This window comes from Neopsephotus bourkii, unplaced genomic scaffold (assembly GCF_033783945.1).
Source record: "Neopsephotus bourkii isolate Nb327-2 ecotype Australia unplaced genomic scaffold, CSIRO-AGI_Nbou_v1 NB_998, whole genome shotgun sequence".
NCBI lineage: Eukaryota > Metazoa > Chordata > Aves > Psittaciformes > Psittacidae > Neopsephotus > Neopsephotus bourkii.
In genome coordinates this window covers 2,919,032-2,939,544 of record NW_026901490.1, presented here as the reverse complement: position 1 = coordinate 2,939,544, position 20,513 = coordinate 2,919,032, and the positions used below count along the sequence as shown (strand labels likewise).

Genomic DNA, 20,513 nt, shown 5'->3' with positions numbered 1-20,513 from the left:
ACTTTAGAGATTTTAAATATATAAACCCATTATCCCATCTTCTCAAATTTTCCATAACTGACAAAACATTATTCTTGAAGAGATTTATGAATTCATAATACTAATTTTTAATTTATGAAGGCTGATCTAATATTCTGGTAATGCTTCTCTTTCCTTGGCAATTCCCCTTTTTATTGTCTCTCGGTATCTCTCCCTTACTGCAACATGTGGGACTGAGACTTTAAGCTCCTAGATGGAGCCTTTCCTGGTTTCTCTAGGGTGCCTAACACATTTTTGAGTGAACAATAAAATTTTGATCTCTTGTGCACTCTAAATGAGTTTTCTATATGACATGGCTGCCAGAGGGATTACATCTAAATTTTCATTAAAGACAAAAGGAAAACTGCTCAGGAAAACTATTCGTGAGCAAAATGTCTGAATATGAAACTTAACGTTACTTTTTGAAGGATGAAGTGGGAAGTTGTCCAAATCTTCATGTTCTCCAGCTAGCCAAAGCCACTCCTGCCACTGTCACCACTTAAGTAATTAAGCAAGAAAACAGAGAGAGGGAGAGAAAGGGGAAAACAAAAAAAGTATTAAAAAGCTGCTCAAATTTATAGAATTAGGGATTAAAAGAGTAATTCTTAATTCCAGGAAAAACACTGTCTTGTCATGTGTCTTGCAGCCCATCAATGACCCTGCTGTGGTGCTCACAAGACCCCTCTCACTGCTGACGTGAGGTATGAAGCCTTCCTGTCCCCTTGGTGAGACACTTCAGCCAGACTTTTGGTCTTTGTCAAGAGCTGAATATGTATTTATGGACAATAATGGTGGATTTGTTCTTTAAACAAATAAAAACATCACAATTTCCAGAGAGTTGTTGTTTTAAAAGAGATGGCTATTTGAAGGTCAGCCATAGTGCAAAAAACAGATTTCTTACTAATCTGTGTTTAAATATTACAATTATTCACACAATTATTGTGAACACATTACAATTCCAGGCTGAATGCTGAAACAGGAAAAAGTCCAGACATATTTGGAAATGCATGGTGAAACAACTCTCCTGTGTTACTTCTAATTAAGAAAAAAGGCTCATCTCCACTGAGAATTGGGAGATGCCTGCTATCAGACTCCAGTTCCCATTCTGTCTCCACCACTGAATCACACAGTGACACCAGGCAAGTCACTTCATCCTTTTGGTCTCAGTTTCGTTTTTCTTCTTTTGTGTTAAAACCAGAAATAAATTCTTACTGACACAGTCTACGTATCTCTGGGAGGAATAAAAAACTGTTAAGTGACAACACAACAGGTGAGGGAATAGTTTTTTGAAGTGCATGTAGTTACAGAAGGAATAACAGAGCTCCCTCTTAGAGCATAGGTTTATACTTGTGCCTGCTTTCCTTATCCTGAAGTAAGGAAAACCACTGTAGGTTACTTCACATGCTGTAGTGCACCTGTGTTTCTCCTTATTTCACAACTGCTATTAAATTGTTCCTAGACTACCTATCACTGGATGAAAAAGTGGCGGTCATCAGGCTGAGGAAACTTCAGAGTTACCTAAACTTGCTCATGTGCTATGGAGCGTGCCTGTGCCAGCTCATGCAGGCACTGCAGGTCAGCTCCCTAAAGCCCAGATGAACAGAAGATCCTATTTACAGACAGCCACTGACTTCTGAGACCACAGAGGACTGTGGTCTCTTTTGGGCCATAGCAGCATCAAATGATGACCTGGCCAATGGGGAGCAGTTTGATTCTCTTGTATTCCACAAAATGAGGACTGGAGCACTCCAGTTTTTTTATTATAGCCTTCACTTTGCTCCAAAACAAGAGATGGGGAAGAAGAGGTTCCTTCCTATTCTTGTTTTACTTGATTAGAACTGCACTGGAAGGGAAAAAACAGTCTTTAATTTCAGATTCCAGAAAATAAATGAGTCCTAGCCATTGCCTATATCTAGGCTCACCTTCATTTCCAACTTGATATAAGTCATAGTTAATGCTACAGCACACACAAGGCTCTAGAGAACTTCCATGCCGACCACCTGAGTAACTGAACCACAGTGAAGCTGCAGTGTTGCCACCCAGGCATAATAATATACAGCTCTACTAAAAGAAACATTACTCCCAAATTGAAACTGATACAATTTTTTAAAAGCCCAAGGTCATCCAACTGACTTCTGTTATCCTAGTCCTGAACTCTCCATTTATTATTTCTGCAGAACTTCAAACAGCTTTCCTGGTAGACCTAGCTGGATTTCATACATACTTTCTACGTCAGGTTCTCACTCAGATTTCTAACCATGGCTTAACCATGGCCTGTCAAGTCAACTGGACTTGAGCTTAGTGATATGCACATCTCTGCTAGAATGGCTTCTTACCCATTAGTGAGAATATGCCACTTGTTAATTTTAAATAGACCACTGTACCTCTAACATTCACAATGTTATAAATGCGCATGCACAAAAGGGCAAATCTGATCTCCAACGAAACAGAAACAGATGGGAAGAAGGAAGAGGAGGCCTTTAAGCATGTGTCCCACACCACAAATGCTTCACACTGTCTGCTTAAATTCTTGTTTATCCAGTATGGTGCGATTCCCCGTTTCACTGATTTAAGTACTAAGGAAATTCAAAACTAAACATGACCTGCAGGCTGCTGCCAGTATGAAGTTCCTCTCCACCACTTACTCAAAGCCAAGGAGCTTACCAGCTGAAATTTTCCATATTTGGTCTTTCTCATTAATCTTGAATGAATGTGGTTCAGATGATTCAGAACTAATCTGGCTTCTGGAATTACAGCAGCAGAGGACAATCGAATGCTTAACCTCTCCCCCAGAACATTTAACCTCTCCCAGATGCTGAAGGTGTTTTTCCCTGGGAAGTTTAATGTGCTTATAGGCTCTCCAGCACTGCTGCAGAGTAGTGTGCAGAGATTTCCCGTCACAGACATACACTAAAGCGCTTGATGCATACGTCAGAGAGTTACATAAAAGCAGAACACGACAATAAATAATAATAAAACAGAAGTAAAATACTCACATATTTGGAAAGCCCCAATTACACTTTTTTTATTCTACCTCTTCATGCATGTCTACTACAAGTCCTGCATTCGATGATTACGCTCTTGTGCCCCAGACAACCAGTGCCTGAGGACCATACTGCACAGTGTGCAAGGTGCTCACAAGATGAATGAAAGGCAGTTTGTGGGTGTTCTATCACCAACATGAAAGTTCAATGCGTAAGTATCAACTTATCCTCAGAGATACAATTTTAGAAATAACCTCCTAATGCATAAAAAATTTAGTATAAAAATTTGTCAGTTTTCACTCATTCACATTTCTGTGATTACTCAGTTTGAAGCACTCAAGAACTGTATTTTAGGAATGGGGGAGGTACAGACCAACACACACATGAAACTACAGCATCTAACACCTGGCTGTTTCACTTCACAGTCTGGGTCTGAAGATGTAACAAAAGAGGTAAGAGAATGTAGCTTTTTTTGCATTCAGATGCATTGTAGAGACATCATCTGGCTCAATCTTCCCACCCACAGAGCTATAGAAATACCATTCCATTACCATAAGGGAAAACATACACGCAGAGATAACAACTTACCTCCAAAAGAGTCAGTAAATGGTGGCAGACCAGGACCCACCCCTTGATGCCCCACCTCTCAGTTCCAGGCCCCTGACAGCACACACCTCATCAATGACTCACATTAGCTGCACCTACAACAACCATACAGTGTTTCTCCTAAAGAGATACCAAATGCCTCAGGTTGGATGCAGATAAAATGAAAAACAGAATACGGCTCCCACTGTAGAGTAAATTCAAAGTGAATGGCACCAGTTTGACTGAATTCTACCTTATCAGCCTCATCCAGTCAGCAGAAGATGGGAATTTTTCATTTATTCCAGAAAAGTCTTCAACTCAACAAAGCCTCAAATTCAAGGGGTGGTGCAAATGAAACCTCACAGATATTGATGCTGCAGGAGTCTCTTCCCTCTTTAGAGCCAAAATGAAGATGCTCACTGAACTGTGGCTGGGAACTCTGTGTGATCTGTACTTGTCTGGGCTTCATACGAAGAGTACCCCTAGTTACTTTTACAGTAGCAATAACTATAGCACCCAACCCCCAGTATATTCTACTTAATGTTTTCAAAGCAGAGCTATGAAATAATGAATTTCACATGTTCTGCAAATCTAACTGTAAACAAATACTTCATTGTGACTCATTTTTAAATTATCTTTAGCCACTTTCATCTTAGCAGAAAAATAAACCTCCTACCTGCAATGGGAAATAAAACCCAGTGTGCATCTTTAGCCCTAATCCTTACCTCCCTGAACAGCCTGTTGAGAATATTAATATTGTACTTAATAATATTCTAATAATTATCTCAAGTTACAGTAATACCTGCATGAATGAAGGAGCTCAGTAAGGAAAAGAAAAGCTGACCTTCACATAATTTACAGTGAGAAGTCACCCTTCTACCTTTAAGCCAGCAACTCCTTACATGACTGATGAAGTTTTTATCTCTACCAAGGAGACTACTCTTCCAGAAACTGTCTTACAGCACTGTTATTTTATCAGATATCAGCTTTCCTGGTCTAAGTTTCCTTCTATTTGCTGCTTCTCCTCAGCTGTTTGTGCAGAAATTGAATGCGACTCAGTAAGACAGGGCTTAAACACTCTGCTTTTCACTTTGGGATTCATGACAGAAAGCAGAGGTGTAGAAATAAGCTGCATGAAGAAAGGTGAAGGTGGGCAGGCAATTGCTTTTGCAATGAGATACTGGCTTCTGTATCTCTGCTTTATCTGCTGTAAGTTTGTGTGGGAAAGGTTGGAAAAAACTGTTATGATGTGAATAGTCACAAAGAGTTGCAGGTATCTACATTTACTGTTTCCGCATGGTACATCTGAACAGCAGTTTGGTAACAATCTTGTGCCAAAACACAGAAGCCTAGAGGGAGTGTCTAGGCCATTCACTCTCTCTTGGTAAAACTCAAGAAAGTTAAAAGAATAAAACCAAATAGGACAATTCAGCAGTCCTCTGTGCCCCTCATTGAACAACTCTAGTTTAACAACCAGTGGGACTGTAAGATCTCTCCTTGATAAACTAAGATGTTCTGGGAGGTCCATCTGCTGGTGGGCAGCCCCAAAAATGGAGATTATTCTCTAAGAGCAAAATCTTTGTGGGTACCAAAAGGAGCTGCTTAGGATGTGCACATTTATCTGTCAGATCCTGTGTAATCCACCTTCCAGTTGAATCAGTATCTGCCATGTGGCTGCAAAAACTCCTCATTAGTATTAACTAGCACAAATATGTTCATGAGTGTATACACACTCTCACTCTCTCTCTGTAATTAATCCCTGGAGTAAAGCTGTTCCTTGGATCACCTCAAATACAGAAAATCAATGAGTTAGATTACAGGAAACAATTAATTATGGTTCACTGGTGTTTAGAGACACCAACACCCTGACAATCCCAGACAGCATATGAGCTCTCTAAGGCAGCGAATCACAGAGAGTAACAAACTATATTTTCAAATATGAGATGACCTCGAAGCTTGCTCATTCTAGTGCAATAACACTAATCAGTCATAAAATGAACAGGACATAACCTTTTAAAACATTAAAGAGGAAACTGGTCTATAGTGCATCTGTTTACTACCAACAGTTAAGCAGAAATATTTTCTTTACATGTTAATGTAACTTCTGACAAATCATGGGGGAGGAAAGAATGGAACAAACAACTTTACCAGACCACTCCAGTTAATTCTCATGTTAGTGGTTTCACTGATGTCAAGTCACTCTTTTCAATGACACGCACAGCACATCCCTGGATTTTCTAGCCACCATACAAAGGACTGAAAGTAAGCATGTGTAAATTGGAAAGCAGCAAGTCCAGCTATTTGCGGCTCTGAACCATCCAGATAGCTGCCTCTGCTAGATGCAGCAAATACCACCTGGGGTTCTCAGTTCAACTGGAACACACTCAACCAATAACTCCTTTTTAGAAAACCCTACACCTGAATTCTAGGTCATAGAGAAACATGACTTGAAGTAAAGCAGGTCTTGGATGCCATAAGCAGAAACTGTCGACATCTCATTGCACTCTTCACCCTTTTCAAACTGTTCTTCCGTCCTGCTCTTAAGAGGACTTGGTATTCCTCTGTCATTGCCAACCCCTCCTTCACATAAACTCCTCTGCTGAATCCATTCTGGGTTTTGTTATTGTTTTCATTCTATTTCAGAAAGTTTATGACAGTCTTGTGAAGCCTTTCCACCTCAGCATGGGACAACTTCACAACTAAAGCCTTAGTAAAGCCATTTACACAAGTCCCATAGACAGGATGAGCTTGTGTTTCTTCACCAATTTGTGTCGAAACTGCTGGCAGTTCGTCTCTTGGTGTCTCACTGTTTTCTTGGAGGGACTGTAGAACAAACTGTGAAGGCTACAAAGCAGCAAGTCAGATTCACTAGATTGTATTAGAGTAGTGTGATGGAATAAAAACCAAAATGGAGGAAAATTTAGCATTTAACAGGTGCTTTGGACAGGAATTAAAGCACTTATTTATAAACAAGACCGAAGAGAGCAATGCAACTCCAAGAACAGTACGCAGAATATCCCACTTAAATGTTTTTGTCTAGAGAAAAAATGGGCCCCTCTATCAAAACAGGCCTTTCTCAAACAGCGTATTTCCCATATAACATAATCTTGGCCATTACTTAGGCTACACCAGTCTGAGTAGCAAGATGATGCCTGCTAACCTCTCAGTGCCACATCTGAAGACAGCTTTAAGCATTTGTCTATAAAAGCAGGTTTAACAAGGGCTCGTGTGAAATGCAGCAGTAAGGGAAATCCAAGAGCATGGCAGAACTCACCCCTTCTTCATGCTGAGTAATTCCCCTAAGCTTGTAGGCATAGCGAACTGAAAGCAAGGCTTTTGAGCATGCTACATAGGTGTTTCATACTGACAAGTTCTATTGAAAAACAAACACCAGCTGGTAATAGACACATTCATGATTCCTCACACCTTCTGAGTCTAAGCCACCTCAAGAGAAACCATTCCGTCTTTGGAAGGGCAGAAAGAAAGCCATAATTTCCTGCAGTCTTGCATGAATATACTAAACCAAAACATTTCCAATTAAAGCCACAATGTTTGTAATTCTCTTCAGTAATTCTCCGTTTCATAATTCTTCTGGGGGCAGAGGGAGAGGGAAGACCTCTCTTTCTGCTGTCTCCAAGCAAACTCCACTCTTCAGCCCCAGACACGAATACTGTTTACATGGGTGTGTATCATAGTCTCTTCAGCAGGGCAGCAAGGCTTAGTGTTCACTTCCGTCCAGGAGGAAGAGGACAATGTACAGCACTATAACACTGACAGGAGACAGTGCTTTTAACTGAAGTAGGAACTGCCTGATTTGCATCTCTGAGCAGACAAACAAAACCCAGCACTGAAACTCATCTGTAGGATGGGTGGCGAAAGGGTGACTCCAGTGCCAGTCTCATAGTAACCACCAGGAGAAGTTTGCCCGGAGTAAGAAAGAGAGCTCAATCTGCCTCCTTTCCTTGGCTCTCCTTTTAAAGAATACCAATAAGTTTCCTGAAAAACAACGGGCCTTTTGATGAGGCAGTAGCTTTCCTCTGTGTTTTTGTTTGTTTGTTGAAAACACTTTGATTTTGCAGGAAGCAACTAATAAATGCAACCAGGGATCAACTTAGTTAAAAACCTTAAAAGGAACAGGACATACATCTCCTACTTCAGCCACTGAACTAGATTGTCTCACTGGCTTGAGTAAAACTGCTGAATTATTTCCCTAACAAAAGAAAGGCGCTTTTAGGCCCTATAATCTCATTTCAAATCCTTTTACTCACTCCCTACTCTTTTTGGCCTTGAAATTGCAATCCTCTTTCAGGACTAATCTCAGGACTAATTGGTGCCAACACTCCATTTTCTTCCCCCTCCTTCTTGCATTGTTCAGGTGCTGAAAGGGACGGCGGGCCAGGGTTCAGTGCCTCTGTAATGAGTCTGTTCCTACAGAGTAACTGTTAATAATTAGCAGGAAGCATTTTGTCTTTAAATTGCACAGCATGTGCAGCAGGATTTTGCAGAGCCAAAGATCCGCTTCACTGTTGCTCAAGGAGTTCCACAAGTTTGCTGGCTGGAGAGCCGGAGAGCTGGGGTGCAAGCTGCACACTGTGCCCCGGCCATACCCTGCCAGCTGGGCACACGGGGCAGCACCAGCAGTGCCAAGTGTGTCTCAAGCTTCGATGGCAGCAGGCAGGAGGATGGATGCAAAGGATAACCCTGAACATCTCACCTCCAGCACTGCATCAATGCTACCACCAAGGACTGGACCCAGTCAGGGTGGTGAAACAACGGCCTTTGTTTCAGGAATGTTCCACAATACAGTTCCCTGAAGAATAATGACCAAAGAGGAGATATAAGAAAGCATGCTACTTTACAGTTAATGACTGTATTTGCAGGTAGTGCCAAAAAGGAACAATGGCTTCTCTTACTGAGGGACTATCAGTGTTGACCATTTCCGAGCCAGACTTGGAAGCAAAATTAGCTTTTCTGTAATTGGAAACTTCAGTATAGCAAGTACATTTAAACAAAAACACAAAAAAAACTATTTTCAAAGGATGCTCTTTTCTAGAAAACTCAATGCTAACCTTGAGTTTTGAGTCACACAGAATACACCAAAAGCTTCGAAAGTTTTTCAAACTGGTAGGACTGCATCACCAAGAGAAGAGTCTACATAAAATTGTGACACTTAGATATTGTACAGTGTCTTCTGCTGTCTTGAAACTAAAGGACAACACAAGAAAGTCCATCTGATGAAATAGGTATTGCTTCCATCATATCCCCAAGGAGTGCTCTAGAGTTTAAACACAATTGTGACTACATCCACACCCTCATTCACTACTGCACATCTTTAGCATCTGCAAGCAGGCATGCTATGAAGAATACATTAGCATTACAAAAAGGAAAAAGATACAACTAGCCTCACTCTCTTGAAAGATCAATTTCTTGTGGAGCATCATTAAGAGACAGGCTGTCAGGTGCTGAGATTCCTGCAGAAGCCAGCACACACAGGGTCTCACTAGATTTAGGGAACCCACCGCTAATGCAAAGAGGCAACACCAAAGGCTTCTGTTTAAAAAGGGACACTCTCTGGTACACTCAGCCAGCATCTACCACTGGAGAAAAAAAGCATACTCTTTTACTGCAAGTACCCTCTAGAAGTGGTATGGGTACACAATGGCCAGCTGGTAAGAACTAGTCATTTATCTCCAGTTACAGAAACCAAAAAGCAGGTTTTGAACACAGAGCTGAAATTACCAGTGGTATTTCTTTGTCTGCTGCATCACTTTAGATCAGGCAGCTTCTCAGTGGCTGCTGAATTAAGACATGTAATAAGAATGCTTAGTTCTGTGCATATTACCGTCCTCTGAGTGCCAGGCTCACCCACCACAGTAAAGCCATCCCCCATGTGACACCCTGCTAAGGGAATTGTGTTACAGAAGATACAGCTGGTACAAGTGCATTTAAATACTCCATCTCTCAAAAACACTGCAAACCTTAAGCTCAGGATTCATCACTTGTTTCTGTTTGGTTTTGCGTCAGAAATTTCAGACAGAGGACTCTCCTCAGGTCACCCAATTCAGCTTTCTGCCAACAGAAAACTCCTTCCTACATCAATTTTCTAGGATTTGATTGAGTCTGCTTTTCAGCACTCTACCAGATGGATTTCAGACCATTTCCTTTAAGAGATTAATTCAGTCTAATAAGTTCATTATTTGCGCCTGGTCAGTGACCAAGGAATGATAAACCAGAGTCTGTGTACTTGTTTCCTTCTCATACACTATTAAAATTACAAGTTTTCCATCCAAGTGTCAAAGTCTGTTCACAACAGCAATACAACAGAGCCAGAAAGACATCCCTGTGAAAATCAAGCACCTGCATTCAGAGGGATACTGGTAACTTGTTTATAGCATACAAGCAGCTGCCCTTTTCTGTCTTACAGTTTGAAAATTGGAAATCAGAAGACAACAAGTGAAGATGTGCCTGTTGCCAATCCCCTCTCCCCTGGTCAGAGTCCCTGGGTAGAGTCTTGCCTGTCTTGGTGGAGCCCAAACTCCTGTGCCAGCCCAGGCTGCCCTACTGCTGTTGCTTTAGAACACAAGCTGAGAGAAGCCGCAGATGCTGAACTGTGCCATGCGAATCATCCTCTTTCACCAAGCTTGTGAAGTGCAAAGAATCACAAAGCTGAGGTGCAGCACCTCTTTCCCCAGCTGTTGCTTTACCCAGCACTGCAAAACTTTACTATAGCATGTAAGTGACTTCAGAACACAAGTTTGCAAGTGCCCTCCTTTCAGCTGAGATAATCTGTTTTTCTTCCTAGTAGCTGGTGCAGTGCTGTGTTTTGGCTTTAGTCTGAGTACAATGCTAATAACACACCGATGTTTCAGCTGTTGATCAGTAGTGCTTACCTTGATCAAGGACTTTTCAATCTCTCATGTTCTGTCAGTCAGGTGGGGCACAGAAAGCTGGGAAGGAGCAGAGACACCTGACCTAAACTAGCCAAAGGGGTATTCCATACCGCAGCACATCATGCCCAGTATATAAACTGGGGGTAGTCACCTGGAAGGGCAGATCACTGCTCAGGATGGGCTGGGCATTGGTTAGTGGGTGGTGAGCAACTGTACTGTACATCACTTGGCTCTTCTTCTTGGGGTTTATTCTTCTATCTCTCCCCTTTTCATTATAATTATTATTACTGCTGCAATTATTATGTTTTACTTCAATTATTAAACTATTATCTCAGCCCATGGGTTTTACCTTTCTTCCCCTGATTCTGCTCCCCATCCTACTGTGGGGGGCACAGGAGTGCATGAGCAGCTGCGTTGTACTTAGTTACCACCTGGGGTTAAGCCACTACAGTACTTTTTGGATGGAAGGCTTCACGAATTTGCATATCACCCTCCCACAGAGGCCATGCTAACCTCCTCTGTATCATTCCAATTTTAGTATGCGTGCTGCCAAAGCTAGAAAGAAACTTTTAAGGCAGATTAGTAGCACTCACCTACCACAATACACCTGAGTCAACACTTGGCACAATGATGCCTCCCATGCTCTTCTGTGCAGAAACTCTGCTTTTAGAGCCAGACATAGCATAACTTTACTAGCACAGCACTGTGCCATCTAACTAGCTTCAGTGAGATTATGGTTCAATGACATTTTCTCTGGTAGCCCTCATCTCTCCTTGATCAGCTCCAATCCCTCAAAAAGAAAGTATCACCAGGGTCTCATTTACAATGCAACCATTCAAGTGTCTTCATCAGCTACCTGACAGTTCACTGGTACAAGGGCAACAAGAGCATCTTAAAATTACTTTGCAAAGGAAAACGAAAGAAAACGTACAAAAAAAAAAGAAATAAGCCACCAAAATAAAACCAAACCATACCCCAAAACCCACCCTCTGCTGAGCAGTCGGAAGACAGTGCTCCCGGAGTCCTCAGGCAGCTGTCTGAGAACTAGCCTGGAAACTGCTGCACACCACTGTCACATGTGCATGGTTAAAGCTCAACGCTTTTGTATACTAGCCAAAGGGCAAACTCAGTGGCAAATCCAAACAGCTTGTGAAAAGTTTCCTCAGTTAGTTTGGGGGGTTTTAACTGATCGGATGGTAACTGTTAGTGGGGTTTCTAACCGTAGTTCCACCCTTGGAGTGCAAGCCACTGATACTGGGGGCATCTCACACCCACCCATAGCAAACCAAGGATGGCAAATGGCACAGAAATAGACAAAAATGAATTTGTTTTGGCAATGCCATTCAACACAAACCAACTTCCTCAAGCTCTTGCTCCGTATCATTACAAAATAGAGAGCCCATCAATTCAATATTCCCTCTGTTTTCAAAGCAGGGGTTTGATGGCAATATCCCCAAGCAGCTTTAGCACTTCCAGCACAAATTTCCATTCTCTTCTTCCCCCAAATCTCAGTAAGTGTATTTCTACATCTGAAATCAGAAGCAGCAAAATATAATTAATAACCAAAATATCTACACTGCTTTAGCAATATAGCTGATTATGCTTTTAAACTATCATGGAATAAATGTGCTTGAATAAAGTCTTCCTTTTATGTTATGTCACACTTGCAAGTTGCAAAATAAATGCTAGCTACTCCAGAAGCTTTGTTTGTTATTAATTCCCTTAAGTTTAGAAAATTATTTCATTCTAATTAATTTATTTTTTAATCTCATGAGAAAAATGGTTGTCTTCATCTTTCATATGCAAAACAGCTAACAAAAGAACCATTTTTCATCCAGAGGTGGAACTCCAATTAACAGAGATCTTAAATACTTAGGGAGCTGTTATGAATTTTGCCACTGATCAGACAGCTGCATGGGGAAAAAAATAAGCTTTTCAGGAAAGTTACATAATTAAGAGTAACCCAATTCCTTTTTTGTTGTTGTTTGTTTGTTCCTCCATCTGCTAATCTGGATTAAACATTAAAATGAATGAAATTCAAATGATGCTGAATTTGCTAAGTTTACATCTCTTTTTCATATACTTTTACTGTACTGCCACAGGTATGAATTCCTAATGCTGTATGGACATAGTAAAGCATCACCACATTTTTCATAACTCACATCTTCTGTACCTGCATTAAGGTGCAATTAATTTCTCCAAATGTCACATATTCTTTCTTAAAAAATACCACCACCGTCACACTCAACAAGACTAAACCACAGAACTATAAAGACTTCAAAACACTGAAGTGGAAGTGTTAAGAAGAAAGTCTGTTCTGAGCATCTTCTTTTCAAACCTTAGGAAGTTTTCCATCAAGCCTATAACCACTGTTTGAACAGAATTTCTTTTGGAAGGATATATAATGGAATCCTTATAAAAATAGCTACTGAAAAAAGCAGTGAGAGGCACAGAGCTCTGCAATATTTATATTATCCACGCAGACAACACACAGAAGCATCAGTAAGGTTAAAAAAATGCAGCACAGAGAACAACTGGCAACAGCAGTCAGATATAAGAGGCCATGAGCAACAAATGGAAAAAAAACATCCGCTTATAAAGCTGGACACTGACTACTACCCTTGAAAAGGGCAGAATAATATACTACAGTTATTCCATTTTCACAAATAAAATCCATGTAGTACTGATTCTAATACCAAAAACATGTCATACAAGCTAATGAAAAGAAAATTTAACAAGTGCACGCATGCTGCAGCAAGCCAAGAAAGAAATGCATTTACATTTGTATTAGCAAGAGCCATTGGCTGTGCAATCTTCGATGCTTTAAGAGCAGAGCAATGAAAAATTACCACAAGTAACTGAAGCATATACATGAGCCCACAGAGCAAGTTCTGGCAATTAACAGGAGAAGATTGCCAACAAAAGCAGAAATGAGTCAGGATGAAAAGAAAGGAAAGATGTTTTACAAATTCTGATCCACTCTCGTATCCGAGCTGGCCAGTCCCTCCAGCCATCCCCCTTTCACAAAGGAAAGAAACCATCTTAAAAGCATGGAGGTGGAAACCATGCTCCTCTGTAAACTGGTACAAAGGCATATGTGACAACCAAACCAATTTCACTTCAAGCTGCAGAGCCAGGCTGCACCTTACCAATGCTTCTCTTATAGTATCTGCAAGTTATTCATCAACAAAATAAACTTTTTTAAAATGTTTCTTAACCAAACAGCTTACACAAACCCACTTCAGACTAGCTGTCTCAAGCTGTTCTCCCATCACTGTTGCTGTGAGCATTTACTCTTTGGTAATGAAAATAGGTCACTTGCATTGAAACAGTGTATTTTGTTTCTAAGTGCAAAAGAGAACAGCTCACCTTGCAGCAAGGCTGCCTTTTGACATAGTAAGTACACTGTACATACATATATACGTGTGCATCGAAAACCTCCGAGGTTTGTGTATTCATCACTGAAATCATATGCATTCAGTCATAGGGAAAAAAGCCTCAAATACAAAATGGGGAACCTTATAAATCATAGAAGATCATAGAATAGTTAGGGTTGGAAAGGACCTTAAGATCATCCAGTTCCAACCCCCTGCCATGGGCAGGTACACCTCACACTGAACCATGTCACCCACGGCTCTGTCCAACCTGGCCTTGAACACTGCCAGGGATGGAACATTCACAACCTCCCTGGGCAACCTATTCCAGTGCCTCACCACCCTAACAGGAAAGAATTTCCTCCTCATATCCAATCTAAACTTCCCCTGTTTAAGTTTTAACCCATTACCCCTTGTCCTATCACTACAGTCCCTAATGAAGAATCAAGTCCCTCCCCAGCATCCCTATAGGCCCCCTTCAGATACTGGAAGGCTGCTATGAGGTCTCCAAGCAGCCTTCTCTTCTCCAGGCTGAACAGACCCAACTTTCTCAGACTGTCTTCATATGGGAGGTGCTCCAGTCCCCTGATCATCCTCATGGCCCTCCTCTGGACTTGTTCCAACAGTTCCATGTCCTTTTTATGTTGAGGACACCAGAACTGCACACAATACTCCAAGTGAGGTCTCACAAGAGCAGAATAAAGGGGCAGGATCACCTCCTTCAACCTGCTGGTCACACTCCTTTTGATGCAGCCCAGGATACGGTTGGCTTTCTGGGCTGCAAGCGCACACTGCTGGCTCATGTTCATTTTCTCATCGACCAGCACCCCCTAGTCCATCTCCGCAGGGCTGCTCTGAATCTCTTCTCTGCCCAGCCTGTAGCTGTGTCTGGGATTGCTCCGACCCAGGTGTAGGACCTTACACTTGGCATGGTTAAACTTCATGAGGTTGGCATCAGCCCACCTCACAAGCGTGTCAAGGTCCCTCCGGATGGCATTCCTTCCCTCCAGCGTATCAACCGAACCACACAGCTTGGTGTCATCAGCAAACTTGCTGAGGGCGCACTCAATCCCACTGTCCATGTCAGTGACGAAGATGTTGAACAAGACCGGTCCCAACACTGATACCGGAGGGACACCACTTGTTACAGGTCTCCAGCTGGACATTGAGCAATTGACCACAACTCTTTGTGTGTGGCCATCCAGTCAGTTCTTTATATCCACCGAGTGGTCCACCTATCAAATTGATGTCTCTCCAAGTTAGAGACAAGGATCTTGTGTGGGACAGTGTCTAATGCTTTACACAAGTCCAGGTAGATGACATCAACTGCTCTACCCCTGTCCATCAGTTCTGTAGCCCCATCATAGAAGGCCACCAAATTGGAGAGGCAGGATTTCCCCTTAGTGAAGCCATGCTGGCTGTCACCAAGCACCTTGTTGTTTTTCATGTGCCCTAGTATGCCTTCCAGGAGAACCTGCTCCAGGATTTTGCCAGACACAGAGGTGAGACTGACTGCTCTGCAATTCCCTGGGTCATCCATTTTCCCCTTCTTGAAAATGGGGGCTACATTTCCCTTTTTCCAGTCATTGGGAACTTCACCTGACTGCCATGATTTTTCAGATATGATGGCCAGCAAATATGATGGCTTAGCAACTTCGTTCGCCAGCTCCTTCAGGACCCGCGGATGGATTTCATCAGGACCATGAAAACCACCAAAATGGATGAAACCAACAGCCTGTTTGGTCCAGAGTGCCTGCAACCCAATGCCAGATGCAAGTTTCACAGAAATCAGAAGAGTGGCATCGTGCGGTAAATCTGTGCCCATGTGGGCTTGAAATATCAGAGAGAATTTAAACCTAAAAATCCCATGATGTCTAGTACCCTCTTCCAGATCCATCTGTATTAGCCCTGGACATGGCAGTTAAACAAAACTCCACCTTTTGAGGAACTATTGCATAATCCTTAGCCTCAGTATTTTGCTGTGGTAGCAAGATCCATTAACTGATTTGAACACTGTGAGACCCTTCCCCCCCCTTGTTTTTAACCAGTAGAGAAAGAAAGGGAAATACTCCATTTTACAACAGTTTCATAATTAAAAACAGAACAAATGCCATCAACGCGCACCCCATGCATACACACAGCCTTCAGGGCCACCTGGAATGGAAAGAAACCCAACAAGAGTTTCTTGAAATCTATCTAAAACACAGCCCCTTAATTCTCATTTATGATTAGATGTACCCAAACTACTTGACAGATTTTCTTTAAACAACAGTGAGGTTCCCAAAATGGAGTCAAAACATCTGTGAAAAAATACAGTACAGACAATCAAATGCAACCTTCAGCATTTCATTGTGGATTTACTGAAAAAGAACAAATGCTCAGCACTTCTGTTTTGCAAAGGGAAAGGGGAAGGAACATTTTATCAGGCTCCTGCAGCATAAAACACATTGGACAGGCAAGAGCCATAGCTCTCACCTCCCATCTTTTTAGTCTGGAACAAACTGGTGAACATGTGAGGAAGACAGTCTCCTCAGCTGTACAGGGCTTTGCTGAGGATGTAAATGTTTCTAGTAAGTACCCCCATGTCATCCAAAGAACAAGTTTTGTATAAATTATTCTGATGAAGCAAGCAGCTTAATTTTTCCAAGTCAGAATTCAAAACCCAAGTGTAAAAAAATTTCAGTATGAAAAGAGACTGTATTTTTTGTTCCAAAACCTCAGAATGAGACATTTTAATACTGTTTAAGCCCTTTCAGTTTCTATTCCTCTGAGCCATTTAAATTCCTGTGAAACAACTCTAGCAAAATAGTTTTATTCATACAAAACCCAGTTCCATCTAAATAGGAGGGATATAATTTTTACACAGGAAAGATCATACAATTACAGGACAGATGCACACACATTAAAAATGAGATAGAACAGAAATTCAGGTACCATGCTGATGGAGTTACAAAAGCCATTGATTGACTTGCATGTGGCAACTCCAGCCCTGAGCTGAGCTCTACCATCTAGTTCAGTTTTCCACCTCTGACGGGTAACCAAGGGCCAGATGCACCACCCCAACCACTTGGACGGCACTTTTTTCCACAGTCACACTGTGACAGCAGCAACAAAACAGAACCCTCTTATGTTCTGCTTCTCACTGATGCTGTGCAGAGAAAAGAGGAATTGATTCTCACTAGCCATACTCATTTCTCAGGATGTTTCTCTATGGACAACCAGCATTTTTATGGTACTTTTGTCACCTTCTGTTATGAGAGAAGCCAGGTGACTTGCAAGCCAGCTCCTCCAGCTCTTGGACTCAAGCCGACAGTCCCAAGATGATGAGGGGCTGCCAAGTAAGTCTGCTTGACCTCCTTCCTTGGCAGAGGCCACTGAACCTGTGTGGAGAACTGACATTCTCAGAAGGGTATTACACATGGAACACATTGGTTACACAAATACTGGGAGTTTCACATGAAGTGAAACAGCTCCCTCACACTTTACATGTGTTCTCCATTCCCCAATATAGATGTGAATGACAGGTTCAAAGGATGAAAGGTACACACAGGTTTTTTGTTCAAGACAGAGCTCAATTACTGGAAACAGTCAATGCTCCTTACTTTCAGTCTAAACAAATAAGAATAGAAATAATGAAGAGTTAAACTGCAAAATACCTTAAAATCATGACAGTAAGTAATAAAGAAAAGCCACCCCTTACCTACTGTTTATTCTGAAATTACCATTAACTTTTTTCACTCACAGGAAGTTTACTACTATAATAATACCAATATACATTATAATACTATAATGTACATATTATAACACTATAATATATATATAATACTAATATACATTAGAAACTGCTCTAAGAACATCAGTCTTACAACAGAACTGCAAATAAGGCAACTTTCCCTATAAGTCATTTTTACTACAGGCACCAAAGGAAAGAAGTCCAAAAACTAATAGAGGACTGAAGAAAATCTAAAAGGAAAAAAACAATTAAAAAAAAATTTAAAATTTTAACTTCAGTTCTAGAAATAAAAAACCTTTTTGGAATCCACCAGCAGTAAGGTATGACACAATGTGATACTATTCGTGGCTTTCCAAGCTTCATGAGACTGTTTTCAAATGCAGAAGTCAGATGATCACTGCTGGTGTAATACAGCATGATTAACAAACGTGACGCTAATGTCAGCCACTGCTCACCACATGAACACTTGTTCCCAAGTCCTAAACTTTCATCTACTAAGACTTCAGTGAACTGTTACCGAACTGCATTACACAGGCTTCCCCATCCACACAACTGCTGCAGTTGTAATAGCGATGCTATAGCTATTAATGGGACAATGGGAGAGAGATGGATTGAACACTGCCAAGTAACCACAGCAGGGTGCCCCTGCTCCCTGCTTTTTGCTGTACCATGCAGCTCATGCACTGTGCGACACATACCCCAATTGTACAAGAACAGACCCTGGGACAGCAAATAAGACGGATGGGGAGTTGCAAAAGACAATCTCAGAAGCAGAGCACCCACGTGCTTCCAAGTTTCTGCAGTCAGCAATTCACAGCTCTGCCATACAGGCTATCCTAGTTATTTTCACAGGGACATACCCAGGGCTAGAGAAGAATTTACAAACAAACTAACAATATAAAACCCTATCCCTAGACTTTCATTTTCCCGTGAACTGAAGTGGAAACAACTATGGTATCATTCCAAGCCATCCAAGCTATCTCTGGAATAAGGCTATATTTATCAACAGATGACACGAGGGAAAGAAGAAGCCTAAAAAGCCAAATAACCGGAAAGTCTGATCAACAAATGGGACTTTGAATAACAATACCATAAAGCAAGGAGCTGATGTTTGCTTGGCAAGTTATAACATGTAAGGATAAAAGTTATACATTGTCCAAATGATAACCTACATCATACTGACTCTGATGCAGGTTTAGTTTCAATAAACAACTCTGAAAAGGTGAAGCTTGTGACAGTAAAGCCAAAACCTCCAAATATTTGAGGAAGTTGTTCCAACAACAGCAGCTTCCTAAGCAGCAGAGCTACAACAGCCAACTTGCCCATTTCATACCCATGCAACACCTTCAAAGTTCCCCAACCTAAGTGGGCTGTATGCAGGCTGTGTACCAACAGGGACTGCTTGAGGAAATTTTGCTGCAGCAGTGTGGAAGGCACAGAGGGACGGGAGGCATGGGCACAGCAATGGTCCCTCAGAGCTGCTGCTTGGGGAGCTCCTGCTGCACAGCTACCCCTCACCCACCTCACTGCACGGCAGGAGGGCTTATACTAGCGAGACAGAAGCAGAAAGATAGGACTAAGACTGGCAAGACTGTGTTTTCAGTCTCAGAATAGGTAAATTCAGTTTTTGTTAGTTCAAATCCAAAGGTAAGCATGTCCAGGCCACCTCTGTTGCTGTTTACCACAGGGCCTGCACCAATCACAGGTCCTGGCAGCTAAAACTTTCTTCCCCAAGTCCATGTTTCATGAACTTTTTATTGTGTTTCTATTAATAGCTTTCAAAAGTTAGACAGAGGTTCTTAATCACGGAGTCCCGTTTTCTTAATCTCTTTTTCATACAGATAAGGAAAGAATAAGGAAAAATATTTTTATCAGAAACAGGTATCAAAAGACAAGATGCTGGAGAATTGCTGAACATTTAAGGAGCTCACGCGTTTTTAGGGAAGCCAGCAGCAGCAAACAGTGATAAAAGACAATAAATCTGATAAAACATAGCCACTCAAAACTTTTCAAATCCCAGGCTAGTAAAGTTCCGTGAGAAGTTTGGTCACTTATGAACCTGCAGGCCCTCTGCGATGCACTGGCCTATCCCTGTGCCATACACTTCAACAAGGGACGGGGAGAAGAAAACCAGATCGCAAGTCATGCACATTTGAATGAAAAGCACGGTTCTGGAAAGTGACTCTACACAGGAAGCAGAGGTGGTTTTCTGCCACCTGTGGGGCCTGGTCCCTCCCAGCCACCAGAGCTGCAGCACTGGCCAGGAGCCTGGCTCTGCCAAAAACCAGATGCCATGTATACTGAGTGTGGATCGACTGCTCTCCAACCACCAAAACTGTGCTGCAGTGGAGTGCCTGCTACTCTCCCTGTCAGCTCCAGCCTGGCCCATCAGAAATGCAGTGATGCACACCAGGAGGAATTTTTCTCACAAAAGTGCTTTGATATGTACAGGTGGACTCCATGGCCAAAGCTAAGCACAGACGTAGCACAGGACTAACTGGGGTCTCAATCCTTCCCAAAGTAGAATACATCAACCAAGCTCACCCAAGAACCTGTTCCAATAGGAAGTAACAAACCAACAGGGAATCCAACAAAGCCTTTACAAAAGGACACACTGGGGCAATGCAAGAAAGAAACTGTTCTTCAGTTTGTTTGCCATTTCATTAGTTACATGACAAGACAGATGTATCAACATCTGCCACTGGTTTAGCAAACTACAATCAGCAAAACACACCAGAAAATGAAAAGCAGTGCAACAGTGCTCCATAACTCTATAAAGGGATCTAGCCAATACTCCTAGGTGGATACCCAAATCTTCAACTATTTCTGTCCTTCTGGGAAACTAATGATTTCTGTTATTTTAGATTACCTTTCCTTATAGTTTTCAGCAACAGAAGGAGAAATACAATTAAGAACTAGCCCCATGTAA

The 20,513-nt window shown here is 41.8% G+C and overlaps 1 protein-coding gene and 1 non-coding gene across 10 annotated transcripts in view; both read right to left on the bottom strand.

Moving 5' to 3' along the window:
* FOXN3 (forkhead box N3) overlaps window positions 1-20,513 on the bottom strand; it is a 218,941-nt gene that overhangs the window by 85,410 nt on the left and 113,018 nt on the right. The window lies entirely within an intron of this gene.
* Window positions 10,933-11,035, bottom strand: LOC133215768 (U6 spliceosomal RNA). The gene has a single exon (XR_009726492.1). It is a non-coding gene; the product is annotated as a U6 spliceosomal RNA (small nuclear RNA).